Genomic DNA, 17562 nt, shown 5'->3' with positions numbered 1-17562 from the left:
TAAAATGAGAGAAATCAGAGCTCCCAAGGTAATTTGTTTTTGCCGAGAGAGTGGACCGGTAGAGAAGCTTCGATGAACCCTTTGCCAGGCATTTAATTTTGAACTCCAGAGTGATCATGTAGTTCTAGAAGCAGATCTAGATGAACAAAGTAAAGACGAGGGCAGTGGTGCAACGAAGCACGAAGAGGATGAAACTTCTTTGAAATTTCTTTAAAATTTTTATATTAATAATATAGTATTGTGATGATTAGATGCAACATAAGTATAATTATTATCTAATTCACATAAATTATTTCAACGCTTTGTAATTGTAGTAGTCATAAAACCTTTCACTTTGCCGTTTGAGTGCAAATCATAGAGCTAAGGAGTTGGGTTTTGGTGGTGGTGTCCGAAATTACGCTGACTTCAACATATGCCAAACGCCATAGGCTTGGCGACAGGAAAAATATCACTGATACCTATTTTGTGGGAAATTTTATCCTCTTTTGCTATCGTAAAAAGTCAACTTTGTCTAAAATTGCGTAGTTTTCCAAGTTACAAGTGAAAACATCAAAAGAGTCCCATTTTCTCGCGTTATTTTCCATTTTTCACACATTTCCGTGTCGAAATTTCGGTGAGTCTTTGAAAATTCGGGTTCAGCACCGTCTAAAACATACAGTGAAGAGCCAAAGAAACTGGTACACCTGCCTAATATCGTGTAGGGCCCCCGCAAGCACGCAGAAGTGCCGCAACAGGACGTGGCATGGACTCGACTAACGTCTGAAGTAGTGCTGGAGGCAACTGACACAATGAATCCTGCAGGGGTGTCCATAAATCCGCAAGAGTATGAGGGGGTGGAGATCTCTTCTGAACAGCATGTTGCAAGGCATCGCAGATGTGTTTAAACTCAGAAGAGTTTTCGTGGAGCCACTCCATAGCAATTCTGGATGTGTTGGGTGTCACGTTGTCCTGCTGCCTTTTTCCAAGACCGTCGGGATGCACAATGGACATGAATGGATGCAGGTGATCAGACAGGATGCTTACGTACATGTCACCTGTCAGAGTCGTATCCAGAAGTATCAGGGGTCCCATATCACTCCAACTGCACATGCCGCACACCATTACAGAGCCTCTGCCAGTTTGAACAGTCCCCTGCTGAATGCCGGGTCCATGGATTCATGAGGTTGTCTCCGTACCCGTACACATCCATCCGCTCGATACAACTTGAAACGAGACTCGTCCGACCAAACAACATGTTTCCAGTCATCAACAGTCCAATGTCGGTGTTGACGAGCCCAAGAGAAGCGTAAAGTTTTGTTCCGTGCAGTCATCAAGGGTATACGAGTGGGCCTTCGCCTCCGAAAGCCCATACCGATGATGTCTCGTTGAATGGTTCGCAAGCTGACACTTGTTGATGACCCAACACTGAAATCTTCATCAATTTGCGGAAGGGTAGCACTTCTGTCACGTTGAACGATTCTCTTCATTCGTCGTTGGTCCTGTTCATGCAGGATCTTCCGGCCGCAGCGATGTCGGAAAGTTGATGTTTTACCGGATTCCTGATATTCACGGCACAGTCGTGAAATGGTCGTACGGTAAAATCCCCACTTCATCGTTACCTCGTGCCATCGCAACTGCGCTGACTATAATACCACGTTCAGACTCACTTAAATCTTGATAACCTGCCATTGTAGCAGCAATAGCCGATCTAACAACTGCGCCAGACACTTGTCGTCTTATATAGGCGTTGCCGACCAAAATGCCGTATTCTGTCTGTTTACATATCTCTGTATTTGAATACGTATGCCTATACCAGTTTCTTTGGCACTTCAGTGTATAAAGCTTGTCAAAAAAAAAAAAAAACTACTGCAATATCTTCCACTACGAATCACCATTTGACTGTACTACCGGAAAAAAATAAGGAAACATCGCGAGAAATGCATGCTTGAACACAAATGCACATGGTAGCCAAGCCTGCATGGCATTTTGCAGTGTTGTATTTGACTACGAATGGCACCTCCAATGTCCTCAATACGTTGTAAGTGTCAGTTATAGTCATAACATTGTCCTCTATTGTTTTCAGTGCATTATGTCGGGGGTAAGTGGCATCCAACATGGATAGTTGGTGTTGGTATGGTCGCTGCTTCTGTAACCAACATAGACGAAGTGTTTGGTGTTTCAAGAGGCACCATATCGAACAGTTATACCGCGTATAGAGAATGAAGGAAAACATCATCCGCTAAGTAACACAGACGAAAGTGTGTACTGAATGATCGTGACGGACGGTCTATGAAGAGGATTGTGGCGAAAAATAGGAGGACGATAGCTGAAAAAATCATTGCAGAACGAAATTTCTAACCCTGTCAGCACCACAGCAACAGGAAGGGAGATGCATAAGTGGGGAACTGCAGCGCTATCTGAAATTCCAAAAACGCTCGCCGGTGATGCAAATACCCATTAGGGGAAAACGTGGTGCCGAAGACATAAAACCGAGACTATTGAGTAATGGAAGAAAATAATTTGACCGGATGAGTCTTGTTTCACATTTTTTCCAACTTCTGGCCGACTTTATGTCCCAAAAATGGAACACACAAATGAAAGCATCGGAAGCTGTTTAAGACTTTTCGCAGGTGATGCAGTTGTATATAACAAAGCAGCAACGCCAGAAGACAATAGCGATTTGCAGAATGACCTGAAGACGGTTGATAAATGGTGCAGGCTCTGGCAGTTGAACATGAACGTAAATAAACGTAATACATTGCCCATGCATAGGAAAAGAAATCCACTACTGCGCAAGCACACCATTTGTGACAAATTGCTGGAAACAGTGTCTGCTGCAAAATATCTGGGAGTAACTTGTTCATTAATATGGTATCCTTACCAGGTAGGATTGATAGAAGAGATAGAGAAGATCCAATGAAGAACGGCACCTCTCGTCACGGGATCGCCTAGTCTCGGTGCGAGAGCTTTTTACAGAGATGCTCAAGAAATTCCAGGGGCAGGCGCTACAAGAGACGTGTTGTGCAGCACGGAGAGGTTTACTATTGAAACTGGGGGAACACTTTCTGCGAAGAGTCGGACAACATAGTTCCTCTCAAACAGATCTTGCGAAATGACCACGACCAGTAAATTTGAGAAATTAGAGCCAATACAGAGGCACAATCGTTCAATCACGTATAATTCGCGAGTGGATCAGGGAAGGATCAGTTAGCGGTACCAGTCGTAGCCTCCGTCACACAACATTAGCTGACTTGCGGGCTATGATGAAGATGTAAATGACAGATGATGATTTGGGCAGCCATATCGTGGCATTCCACGGGCTCCGAGGTTACTCTGCGAGGTCGCAAAACTGCCAAACATTGTGAGACTATTTTGGCTGGCCAGGTCCATCCCATGGTACAATGTTTGCTCCCCAATAGTGTACCTGTGTTCCAAGACGACAAGGCTGCTCTTCACACAGCTCACATCATGCAGGACAAGTTTTGTGAGTAGGAGGATGAATTACTGCATCTACCTAGGCACCAGTCACCAGATCACAAGCCTTTTGAGACATACTTTGGACGGGAAGCATTTATGACCACTGTCTACCTCCATCATAGTTACCGAGCGAGATGGCGTAGTTGACAGCATACTGGAATCGTATTTGGGAGGACGATGATTCAAATCCACGTCTGGCCTACCAAAGAAGACGAAGTAAATATTCCTGAATTCCAATCAAGACCAACTGCCAAGATGAGAAACATAGAAGTAGATATCTTCGGAGTAACGAAGCAGCTTAAATCACTTAATAAATGCAAGGTCTCTGGTCCAGATTGTATACCAGTCAGGTTCCTCTTAGAGTATGCTGATAAAATAGCTCCATACTTAGCAATTATATACAACCACTCGCTCACACAAAGATCCGTACCTGAAGACTGGAAAATTGCTCAAGTCACACCAATACCCAAAAACAGAAGTAGCAATAATCCGCTGAATTACAGGCGTATATCAGTAACGTCGATTTGCAGTAGGGTTTTGGAACATATACTGTATTCGAACATTATGAAGTACCTCGAAGAAAACGATTTATTGACACATAGTCAGCACGGTTTCAGAAAATATCGTTCTTGTGAAAAACAAGTAGCTCTTTATACTCATGAAGTAATAAGTGCTATCGACAGGCGATGTCAAATTGTTTCCATATTTTTAGATTTCCAGAAGGCTTTCGACACCGTTCCCCACAAGCGTCTTCTAACCAAACTGCGTGCCTACGAAGTATCGCCTCAATTGTGCGACTGGATTCGTGATTCCCTGTTAGAAAGGTCACAGTTCGTAGTAATGGACGGAAAGTCGTAGAGTAAAACAGAAGTAATATCTGGCCTTTTCCAAGGAAGTGTTATAGGCCCTCTATTGTTTCTGATCTATATTAACGACATAGGAGACAATCTGAGTAGCCGCATTAGATTGTTTGCAGATGATGCTGTCATTTACCGTCTTGTAAAGTCATCAGATGATCAAAATGACTTGCAAAATGATTTAGATAAGATATCTGTATCGTGTGAAAAGTGGCAATTCACCCTGAATAAGGAAAAGTGTGAAGTTATTCACATGAGTACTAAAAGAAATCAGCTAAATTTCGATTACGCGATAAGTCACACAAATCTGAGGGCTGTAAACTCAACTAAATACTTAGGGATTACAATTACAAATAACGTAAATTGGAAGGAGCACATAGATAATATTGTGGGAAGAGCAAACCAAAGGCTGCGATTCATTGGCAGAACACTTAGAAGGTGCAACAGGTCTACTAAAGCGACTGCTTACACCACGCTTGTCCGCTCTATTCTGGAGTACTGCTGTGCGGTGTGGGATCCGCATCAGGTGGGACCGACGGATGACATCGAAAAAGTACAAAGAAGGGCATCTTGTTTTGCATTATCGCGAAATAGGGGAGATAGTGTCACAGACATGATACCTGAATTGGAGTGGCAATCATTAAAACAAAGGCGTTTTTCGTTGCGACGGGATATTCTCATGAAATTTCAATCACCAGTTTTCTCCACCGATTGCGATGCTGATGGCACCCACCTACATAGGGAGCAATGATCATCACGATAAAATAAGAGAAATCGGGGCTCGCACAGAAAAATTTAAGTGCTCGTTTTTCCCGCGCGCCGTTCGAGAGTGGCACGGCAGAGAGACAGCTTGAAGGTGGTTCATTGAACCCTCTGTCCGCCCCCGGTAGCTGAGTGGTCAGCGCGACAGAATGTCAGTCCTAAGGGCCCCGGGTCGATTCCCGGCTGAGTCGGAGATTTTCTCCGCTCATGGACTGGGTGTTGTGTTGCCCTAAACATCATCATTTCATCCCCATCGAGGCGCAGGTCGCCGAAGTGGCGTCGACTCGAAAGACCTGCACCCGGCAAACGGTCTACCCGACGGGAGGTCCTAGCCACACGACATTTATTGAACCCTCTGCCAGGCACTTTATTGTGAATAGCAGAGTAATCACGTAGATGTAGATGCAGATATAGGTCATCCATGAGTTCCCTAAGTCACTTCAGGCAAATGCCAGGACAATTCCTTTGAAAGGGCACAGCTGATTTCCTTCCCCATCCTTCAAACGTTCAGAGCTTGTGCTCCATCTCTAAAGACCTCGATGTCGATCGGACATTAAAACCTAATCTTCCTTCCTTCCTTCCATCATAGTTACCTGCAGTTGCTACTGTTTTGCAGAAGGATGGTACACTATTTGCTTGAAAACCATAAAGGAGCTGTGTTTAGCCATTCTGAGACGACTGGAAGCCGTTCTGAATGCCAACAGTTTTTCCACACCAGGAGCGGCCAAGATGTCGGCTCGCGGACCGTGCACTGGCACGAGTGCATCAGCGCTCAGCCTCGCTGTACACTTCCCCCACCGCCACGTCACGCTGTCTGAATGTTTCGAAGAGAGAGATGGGGAAACTGCAAACACACCTCGTTTAAATGGCAGTGCAGTGGAACTACATACTATGTTGTTGTTGTGGTCTTCAGTCCTGAGACTGGTTTGATGCAGCTCTCCATGCTACTCTATCCTGTGCAAGCTTCTTCATCTCCCAGTACTTACTGCAACCTACATCCTTCTGAATCCTCTTAGTGTATTCATCTCTTAGTCTCCCTCTACAATTTTTACCCTCCACGCTGCCCTCCAATGCAAAATTTGTAATACCCTGATGCCTCAGAACGTGTCCTACCAACCGGTCCCTTCTTCTTGTCGAGCTGTGCCACAAACTCCTCTTCTCCCCAATTCTGTTCAATACCTCCCCTTTAGTTATGTGGTCTACCCATCTAATCTTCAGCATTCTTCTGCAACACCACATTTCGAAGGCTTCTATTCTCTTCTTGTCCGAACTATTTATCGTCCATGTTTCACTTCCAATATGCCTACACTCCATACAAATACTTTCAGAAACTACTTCCTGGCACTTAAATCTATACTCGATGTTAACAAATTTCTCTTCTTCAGAAACGCTTTCCCTGCCATTGCCAGTCTACATTTTATATCCTCTCTACTTCGACCATCATTAGTTATTTTGCTCCCCAAATAGCAAAACTCGTTTACTACTTTAAGCGTCTCATTTCCTAATCTAATTCCAGCAGCATCACCCGATTTAATTCGACTACAGTCCATTATCCTCGTTTTGCTTTTGTTCATGTTCATCTTATATCCTCCTTTCAAGACACTGGCCATTCCGTTCAACTGCTCTTCCAAGTCCTTTGCTATCTCTGACAAAATTACAATGTCATCGGCGAACCTCAAAGTTTTTATTTCTTCTCCACGGATTTTGATACCTACTCCGAATTTTTCTTTTGTTTCCTTTACTGCTTGCTCAATATACAGATTGAATAACATCGGGGAGAGGCTACAACCCTGTCTCACTCCCTTCCCAATCACTGCTTCCCTTTCGTGCCCCCCGACTCTTATAACTGCCATCTGGTTTCCGTACGAATTGTAAATAGCCTTTCGCTCCCTGTATTTTACCCCTGCCACCTTTAGAATTTGTAAGAGAGTAGTCCAGTCACTGCATACTGAGATATGTCAAATATAAAACCGTGTAGTACTGCATACTATACCGTTTTATATTTCACATATCTCAACAACATAGATCACAAACAAAACAAATTTTCAGTATTATTTAATAATTTCTGGCTTGCTGAAGACATAATTTTTATCTCCTACAAACTGTCGGCATACGGACTGATGTAGAGAATTTCACAGATTTTCACACTCAAGCTGCCATGCAATCGTGACTTATTTTCGTTTCATAATGGAAAAAGGTCCTTCACACGAATATGCCGATCGAAATATTGTAGCGTTCTTGCAAACTCATCATGGGGACGTGGAACCACTTGAGGAAAGCAATGTAGACATCCAGAATAGTTTAGGTGTAAAGGACTTTTCATTAAATGGGAATTACCTTGCAGGTCGCCGGCCTTTTGTGGCCGAGCGGTTCTAGGCGCTTCAGTCCGGAAGCGCGCTGCTGCTACAGTCGCAGGTCCGAATCCTGCCGCGGCCGTGGATGTGTGTGATGTCCTTAGGTTAATTAGGTTTAAGTAGTTCTAAGTTCTAGGGGACTGATGACCTCAGATGTTAAGTCCCATAGTGCTTAGAGCCATTTTCGAACCTTTCAGGTCAATCAGTTAAATCTGCACATGCGCAGGGGCGCTCTCAACTGAAACGGCAAACGGTCTCGAAAACAGATGTAAGAGTAACAGTATCCTCACAACGCTAAGAAAACTATCTTTGTAATGCTGTCAATACCACAATGAATTCCTCAAATCTCACGTTTTCTTTAATGGCGGTGAGCTTAAGGAATTGGAGTGTGGTTTCCAAACTGATCCCCCATGGTACACAAAACAGGTCCGAACGCTGTTGCAGAGGCAACGGAAAAAGCATGCGAAGTTCAGAAGAACGCGAAATCCCGAAGTTTGGCTAAAATTTACAGACGCGCGAAATTTGGTACGGACTTCAATGCGAGGTGCCTTTAATAGGTTCCACAACGAAACATTGTCTCGAAATTTGGTAGAAAATCCGAAGAAATTCTGGTCGTATGTAAAGTACACAAGCGGCAAGACACAGTCAATACCTTCGCAGCGCAGTGCCGATGGTACTGTTACCGACGACTGTGCCGCTAAAGCGGAGTTATTGAACGCAGTTTTACGAAATTCCTTCACCAGGGAAGACGAATGGAATATACCAGAATTTGAAACACGAAGAGCTGCTAGCATGTGATTCTTAGAAGTAGATACCTTACGGGTTGCGAAGCAACTCAAATCGCTTGATACGGGCAAGTCTTCAGGTCCAGATTGTATACCGACTAGGTTCCTTTCAGATTACGCTGATGCAATAGCTCCCTACTTAGCAATCATATACCATCGCTCGCTCACCGATAGATCTGTAACTACAGATTGGAAAATTGCGCAGGTCGCACCAGTGTTTAAGAAGGGTAGCAGGAGTAATCCATCGAACTACAGACCTATATCATCCACGTCGGTTTGCAGTAGGGTTTTGGAGCATATATTGTATTCAAACATTATGAATCACCTCGAAGGGAACGATCTATTGATGCGTAATCAGTATGCTTTCAGAAAACATCGTTCTTGTGCAACGCAGCTAGCTCTATATTCGCACGAAGTAATGGCCGCTATCGACAGGGGATCTCAAGTTGATTCCGTATTTCTAGATTTCCGGAAAGCTTTTGACACCGTTCCTCACAAGCGACTTCTAATCAAGCTGCGGGCCTATGGGGTATCGTCTCAGTTGTGCGACTGGATTCGTGATTTCCTGTCAGGAGGGTCGCAGATCGTAGTAATAGACGGCAAATCATCGAGTAAAACTGAAGTGATATCAGGTGTTCCCCAGGGAAGCGTCCTGGGACCTCTACTGTTCCTGATCCTGGGTGACAATCTGAGCAGTTCTCTTAGGTTATTCGCAGATGATGCTGTAATTTACCGTCTAGTAAGGTCATCCGAAGACCAGTATCAGTTGCAAAGCGATTTAGAAAAGATTGCTTTATGGTGTGGCAGGTGGCAGTTGACGCTAAATAACGAAAAGTGTGAGGTGATCCACATAAGTTCCAAAAGAAATCCGTTGGAATTCGATTACTCGATAAATAGTACAATTCTCAAGGCTGTCAATTCAACTAAGTACCTGGGTGTTAAAATTACGAACAACTTCAGTTGGAAAGACCACATAGATAATATTGTGGGGAAGGCGAGCCAAAGGTTGCGTTTCATTGGCAGGACACTTAGAAGGTGCAACAAGTCCACTAAAGAGACAGCTTACACTACACTCGTTCGTCCTCTGTTAGAATATTGCTGCGCGGTGTGGGATCCTTACCAGGTGGGATTGAAGGAGGACATCGAAAGGGTGCAAAAAAGGGCAGCTCGTCTTGTATTATCGCGTAATAGGGGAGAGAGTGTGGCAGATATGATAAGCGAGTTGGGATGGAAGTCATTAAAGCAAAGATGTTTTTCGTCGCGGCGAGATCTATTTACGAAATTTCAGTCACCAACTTTCTCTTCCGAATGCGAAAATATTTTGTTGAGCCCAACCTACATAGGTACGACTGATCATCAAAATAAAATAAGAGAAATCAGAGCTCGGACAGAAAGGTTTAGGTGTTCGTTTTTCCCGCGCGCTGTTCGGGAGTGGAATGGTAGGGAGATAGTATGATTGTGGTTCGATAAACCCTCTGCCAAGCACTTAAATGTGAATTGCAGAGTAACCGTGAAGATGTAGATGTAGATGTATCCCTTCCCATAACGCGATCTTTTTTTTAAATGCGTTCCCATCAAATCAGAAATAAGTTGTTCCTCAGCTTGTAGTGTCTCACTTTGGGCAGTGTGCAGTCAAGTCCACTTAAAATGCGAGATCTGCAATCCATTCCGGACGTTCTAATTTTCCTTCCTGCACTCCTTTTTCCTTCATAAATTCAACAATAGCAAGTTTTAAACCGAAAACTCGTTCCACAGCTTGCCCTTTGACTCTTAACCAACGCACATTGCAGTAAAACACACTGAGGAGCCAAAATATTATGATCACTCACCGGCGCGACCTTGGGTGCCGCCTTGTGGCTTTGCGGGCACGTGACGTGGTAACAAAGCCATGTATGCGGACCAGCTAGGAACGGGGGAGCGCCCTAGCGAAGATACGGGATGCGGATGGAGAAATCCCTTGAGATAACCGACTTTGACAAGGGGCAGATTATTATTACGCAGCGCCTGTGAACGAGTATCTGAGCATCTTGGATGTGGGGAGAGAAATGGCGGAGTTTTGAGAGCAGATGATCTGGACATGTGTCCATCAGAGACAGTAAATTTGTAAGACTGGATGTCATGAACTGATATATAGGAAGGCGCTGCCGAGCCCAGGCACCGTGCCGCTAACGAAGCGATTGCCTTTGGTGACATCTTTTGCAATAACCACTGCGCGAATCGACGGTATCTCGTAAGGACAGAAAGAGCAGCAGCTGCCGCCGAGCCCAGGCGCCGTGCCTAACACGCAGAAGGTCCCCGGTTCGATTGCGGGCGGAAACCCGTTTTCGTCGCACTCAGCAAGACACTTGCTACGATCTCTACTGTGACCATTTAAATCAACTTCAAACGTTCCATCAGCAGGGTGCACATGGCTCAAATGAAACATGAAACGGTTTCAGAACTGGTTGTCGGATTTTAGCGCTGACTTGGAGGCCTGGAAATGCGCGAAACAGCCGCCGCCATGCGATTTGTTACCACACCGTTATATATAGTGACTTTTCAACACTATTAAGGTAAATACATTGTTTGTTCTCTATCAAAATCTTTCATTTGCTTAGTATGCTTATCAGTAAGTAGTGTCTTCAGTAGTTAGAATCTTTTATTTAGGTGGCAGTATTGGCACACGCTGTATTGCAGTAGTTTGAGTAACGAAGATTTTGTGAGGTAAGTGATTCATGAAAGGTATATGTTATTGTTAGTCAGGGCCATTCTTTTAAAGGGATTTTTGAAAGTCAGATTGCGTTGCGCTAAACATATTGTGTGTCAGTTTAAGCAGTCATTTATAATTTTTCAAAGGGGACGTTTCACTTCATACCACGAATAAATAACACGAAACAGCGCTGACACCACGATGCTCCCGACCTAGAGAGATTCGTGCCGACCGAAAAAGGCATGCCGCAGTTCTAAATGAAATCTCTAGCTGTAGCGAGTTCTTCCGGGAAGGAACGATACCGGCGGAGCCTTGACCCTCCCGTGGCTCGCACACACGAAGTTTGCCGTGCAGCGGCTGCACTATATTAGGCATGGTAATGTGTTGTCTTTTCGGTGTTTCCATATTTTAGTTCGCCCCCTGTGCACCCCACCGAAGAGAAACTATGCAGAGAAGGCCTAACACAATCACGGAGATGCATGGTCGTAGCTGTATCGTTTCCAGATGATAAACAGAACTGTACGTTGTTCCTCGTACATATACTACACCACTCAGTTCCGAGTCTCTGGGCCGTCTTCACTACCCACAGGTCCGCCTTGAGCACTCGTCTCGCCGTTTCGCGGTTTTCCTCGAGATTACCGCAGAACTGAGTAATCGCAGTATGACGCGGGCAGGCAGGCCGGTGTTCCACGTGCGGTCTGCTAGCCGATCCGTCCGGTGCAGGACTCTTCCCGAAGCCCGCGGCGGTGGCAGGCGTGTTGCAATCGGCTTTCCGCAAAACGTACGCGGAAGCAGCCGTGGTTATCGAGCGCTGCGGCTGCCGCCTTATGTTATCACCTCCGAGCCGCCTCGCTCGGGCCAGGAGCTCAGGCTGCAACTACCGTCACTCCTAAAGGGTCTAGTTTACATTCGCACTGTAAGCACAGCTGGGATCGTTTTCTACATTTACATACAGTGAGCTGACAAATGTCATGAGATAGCGATATGCATATATGTACAGGGTGGACCACTGATCGTGACCGGGCCAAATATCTCACGAAATAAGCGTCAAACGAAAAAGCTACAAAGAACGAAACTTGTCTAGCTTGAAGGGGGGAAACCAGATGGCGCTACGGTTGGTCCGCTAGATGGCACTGCCACAGGTCAAACGGATATAAACTGCGTTTTTTTTAAAGTAGAAACCCCCATTTTTATTACATATTGGTGTAGTACGTAAAGAAATATGAATGTTTTAGTTGGACCACTTTTTTCGCTTTGTGATAGTCACAAACCGTAATAGTCACAAACATATGGCTCACAATTTTAGTCGAACACCTGGTAACAGGTAGGTTTTTTAAATTAAAATACAGAACGTAGGTACGTTTGAACATTTTTTTTATTTCGGTTGTTCCAATATGATACATTTACCTTTGTGAACTTATCATTTCTGAGAACGCATGCTGTTACAACGTGATTACCTATAAATACCACATTAATGCAATAAATTCTCAAAATGATGTCCGTCGACCTCAAAGCATTTGGCAATACGTGTAACGACATTCCTCTCAACAGCGAGTAGTTCGCCTTCCGTAAAGTTCGCACGTGCATTGACAATGTGCTGACGCATGTTGTCAGGCGTTGTCGGTCGATCACGATAGCAAATATCCTTCAACTTGGCCCACAGAAAGAAAACCGGGGACGTCAGATCCGGTGAACGTGAGGGGCATGGTATGGTGCTTCGACGACCTATCCATCAGTCGTGAAATATGCTATTCAATACTGCTTCAACCGCACGCGAGCTATGTGCCGGACATCCATCATGTTGGAAGTACATCGCCATTCTGTCATGCAGTGAAACATCTTGTAGTAACATCGGTAGAACATTACGTAGGAAATCAGCATACATTGCACCATTTAGATTGCCATCGATAAAATGGGGGCCAGTTATCCTTCCTCCCATAATGCCGCACCATACATTAACCTGCCAAGGTTGCTGATGTTCCACTTGTCGCAGCCATCGTGAATTTTCCGATGTCCAACAGTGCATATTATGCCGGTTTACGTTACCGCTGTTGGTGAATGTCGCTTCGTCGCTAAAAAGAACGCGTGCAAAAAATCTGTCATCGTCCCGTAATTTCTCTTGTGCCCAGTGGCAGAACTCTACACGACGTTCAAAGTCGTCGCTATGCATTTCCTGGTGCATAGAAATATGGTACGGGTGCAATCGATGTTGGTGTAGCATTCTCAACACTGACGTTTTTGAGATTCCCGATTCTTGCGCAATTTGTCTGCTACTGATGTTCGGATTAGCCGCGACAGCAGCTAAAACACCTACTTGGGCATCATCATTTGTTGCAGGTCGTGGTAGACGTTTCACATGTGGCTGAACACTTTCTGTTTCCTTAAATAACGTAACTATGCGGCAAACGGTCCGGACACTTGGACGATGTCGTCCAGGATACCGAGCAGCATACATAGCACACGCCCGTTGGGCATTTTGATCACAATCACCATACATCAACACGATATCGACCTTTCCCGCAGTTGGTAAACGGTCCATTTTAACACGGGTAATGTATCACGAAGCAAATGCCGTCCGCATTGGCGGAATGTTAGTGATACAACGTACTTATACGTTTGTGATTATTACAGCGCCATCTATCACAAAGCGAAAAAAGTGTCCCAAGTAAAACATTCATATTTCTTTACGCACTACACGAATATGTAACAAAAAATTGTGGTTCCTATTTTAAAAAACGCAGTTTATATCCGTTTGACCTATGGCAGTGCCATCTAGCGGGCCAATCATAGCGCCATATGGTTTCCCCATTCAAGCTAGACAAGTTCCGTTCTTTGAAGTTTTAACGTTTGATGCTTATTTCGTAAGATATTTCGCCCGGTCACTGGCATTGGACCACCCTGTATATATAGATGGCGGTACTATCGCATATACAAGGTATAAAAGGGCAGTGCATTACTGGGACTGTCATGTATAGTCAGGTGATTTATGTGAAAAGATTTCCGACATTATTATGGCCGCACGACGTGATTTAAAAGACTTTCAACACGGAATGCTGGTTGAAGCTAAAAGTAAGGGACATTTCATTTCGAAAATCGTTAGCATTTTCAATATTCCGAGATACACAGCGTCCAGGGCTTGCCGAAAATATCAAATTTCAGGCTTTACCTCTCACGACGGACAATGCAGTGCCCGATGACACTTACTTAACGATCGGGTAGAGTTGTCAGTGCTAACAGACAAGCAACACAGAGTGAAATAAATGGTTCCAATGGCTCTGAGCACTATGGGACTTAAGATCTCAGATCATCAGTCCCGGCCGTCTGGAGTGGCCGAGCGGTTCTAGGCGCTACAGTCTGGAACCGCGCGACCGCTACGGTCGCAGGTTCGAATCCTGCCTCGGGCATGGATGTGTGTGATGTCCTTAGGTTAGTTAGGTTTAAGTAGTTCTAAGGTCTAGGGACCTGATGACCTCAGAAGTTAAGTCCCACAGTGCTCGGAGCCATTTGGTTTCATCAGTCCCCTAGTACTTACAGCTACTTAAACCTAACTAACCTAAGGACATCACACACATTCATGCCCGATGCAGGATTCGAACCTGCGACAATAGCGGTCGCGCGGTTCCGGACTGTAGCGCCTAGAACAGCTCGGCCACTCCGGCCGGCGCGTGAAATAACCGCAGAAATCAATGTGCGGGGTACTATGGACGTACCCGTTAGGACAATGTGGTGAACTGTGGCTTTAATGGACTACGACAGCAGACGACTTACGCCAGTTCAAATGGTTCAAATGGCTCTGAGTTCTATGGAACTTAACTTCTGAGGTCATCAGTCGCCTAGAACTTAGAACTAATTAAACCTAAGTAACCTAAGGACATCACACACATCCATGCCCGAGGCAGGATTCGAACCTGCGACCGTAGCGGTCGCGCGCTTCCAGACTGTAGCGCCTAGAACCGCTCGGCCACTCCGACCGGCGCCTACGCCACTCTCTTTGCTAACTAACAGCACGACATCTCCTACAGCTAACAGCTAACCTAAGGACATCACACACACCCATGCCCGAGGCAGGATTCGAACCTGCGACCGTAGCAGCTGCGCGGTTCCGGACTGAAACGCCTAGAACCGCTTTTTTTTAATCTCATTTTTGTTCGTTTTCGTTCGTTGAATCTGCTCGGGGCGGACGTCTTTTTTTATTACAGAGGGCTGCTAACCCTCAGACCGAACGCGCTGAGCTACCGTGCCGGCACCGCTCGGCCACCCCGGCCGGCTTCTGCCAGAGTGATTTGCAGAGTATCCATGTAGATAGATGTAGAAGTCACATTGTCAAATATCATCGTTTTGTTCGCCCAGATACTATGATGTGGGGAGGCATAGTGTTTGATGTCTTTACTCACCTCCAGCGCCGGCCGTGGTGGCCGAGTTGTTCTAGGCGCTACGGTCTGGAACCGCGCGACCGCTACGGTCGCAGGTTCGAATCCTGCCTCGGGCATGGATGTGTGTGATGTCCTTAGGTTACTTAGTTTTAAGTAATTGTAGGGGACTGATGACCTCCGATGTTAAGTCCCACATTGCTCAGAGCCATATTTTGAGCAGAACTTTAGGTTATGCAACATGTTTCCTCCATTTAATTACTTCTTACATGACCTACATGTTTCCAAACAGCAGAGAATGCTGAGCAAGAGAAATCCAACCCCCACAAACTGAATTTTTTTATAAATAAACAATATACCCTTGAATTTCCTGTTATGAAATCCTTTCTCTCCACCAAAGAGTCACACATTTGTACCTTCTTTTTTTTTTGGTCATTAACATACAACACGAGAAACAAGCGCCACAACACACTTTCCTTAGGCACACCTAAAGTTACTATTACTTCTCTCCATGACTCCTCGCTCAACATAACACGGTGCGTCCTATCTACCAAGAAATACTCAGTTCACTCATAGATTTCACTTGATACCCCATATTACCGTACTTTCGATGATAAACGTTGCTGTGATTGTAACCAAGTGCTTTCTGAAGTCAAGAAATATTTCATCTGCCTATTGCGTTGATGCGTGACTTTCAGTATGTCATGTGAGGATAACAAGAGTTGATTCGCATGGTCGATGTTTGTGAAATCCATGCTGGCTGACATGGAGGACGTGGTTCTCTTCGAGACACCTCGTTATGTTTGGGCTCAGAAAATGTTCTAGGATTCTACAACAGATGGACTTCAATGAGACTACATTGTAGTTTTGTGGATCACTTATATGTTGCCCTTCTTGTAGACAGTTGTGACCACTTGTTTCTCACTGGGGACAGTTTTCTGTTCATCTTTATTTGATTTACCACGTGTAGAAGTATGAAACCGGAATTTGGTCGCAATAATTACAAGTCTGTTGTTTGAAACTGATAAACAATATTTTATTCAAAATAGACTCCATTTGCTATTTATTCATTTCTCCCACCTCTCCGACAGGCTATGAATGTCACGCCAAAAAAGCAGTTCTTCTTTTGAAGCCAACCAGTCAGCGAGCCATTTTCGTACATTTTCATTCGAGGTGAAGCGCTATTCAGTGAGAGCGTGTCCCACTGATGCAAATTGTTGATAACTGGACGGAGCCAAGTCTGGAAAATAATCCGCATGCCCTAGTATTTCCCAAATGAACGCCTCGGTCGTTTCCCTGGGCCGTTGTCATGGAGCAATATGACTTTGTTCTGCCTTTTTCCATATTCCGTCGTTTTTCACGTAATGCTCCATTTAATTAGATCATTTGCTATTGGTATCGATCAGTGTTACCGGTTTCACGAGGATTTAGCTGCTCATAATAGATGACATCCTGATCCCACCAAACACAGCGATTTGGTCTTGCAGTGGACGTAGATGGTTTGCCTGGATTCACCCATGATTTACGGCGCTTAGAATTCCAAAATACATCCATTTTTCATCACCTGTCACTTTTCGATGGAGAAACGACTTTCTTTTGTATCTGGCGAGCAGATTTCACAAGTGGTCTTCCGATTTGCTTGCTGTCTTCCATTCAGCTCATGCGGAACCCATTTTTCCATTTTCTGCACCTTTCCCATTGCTTTTAGCCTATGAGAAACCGCTTTCTGTATCACATTCAATTGTTCCGCTAGTTCCTGTTGAGTTTGAGTATCATCTTCATCCAATACGGCCTGCAATTCGTTGCCTTCGAACTTTTTCGATGGTTCCCAGCGCTCGTCGTTTCTCACGTCAAAATCACCACTCCTGAATTTTTTGAGCTGCTCGAAACACTGTGTTTTCCAAGAGCATGTTCGCCGAAAACTTCGACAAGCATTCGATACGATTCTGCAGCAGTTTTCTTCAAACGGTAACAGAAAACCAATACTGTTCGCAGATCGTAGTTCGTAGGCACAAAACTCGACATGTTTACGGGTTTAAAAGAGATACCGATGTGTGGGACTGGGGTTATTGTGTGTTGACGTTCGTCGTCAGCCGTTACAGGAATCAGATGGCGCTGCAGACGCGGTCTCACGTGCTAGCACCATTTATATATAGCACTGAGGGCTAGCACCATCTGTAGGGAAATTCCGGATTCATACTTCTACACCTGATATATTACGGCTGTACTCTCGTTGGCAGTTCGTAAGAAAAAGCTCGAACATATTGATGTTTCTGGAGGAAGAGACTT

This window comes from Schistocerca americana, chromosome 2 (genome assembly GCF_021461395.2).
Source record: "Schistocerca americana isolate TAMUIC-IGC-003095 chromosome 2, iqSchAmer2.1, whole genome shotgun sequence".
NCBI classification, from domain to species: domain Eukaryota; kingdom Metazoa; phylum Arthropoda; class Insecta; order Orthoptera; family Acrididae; genus Schistocerca; species Schistocerca americana.
This window is presented reverse-complemented; position numbering follows the sequence as displayed.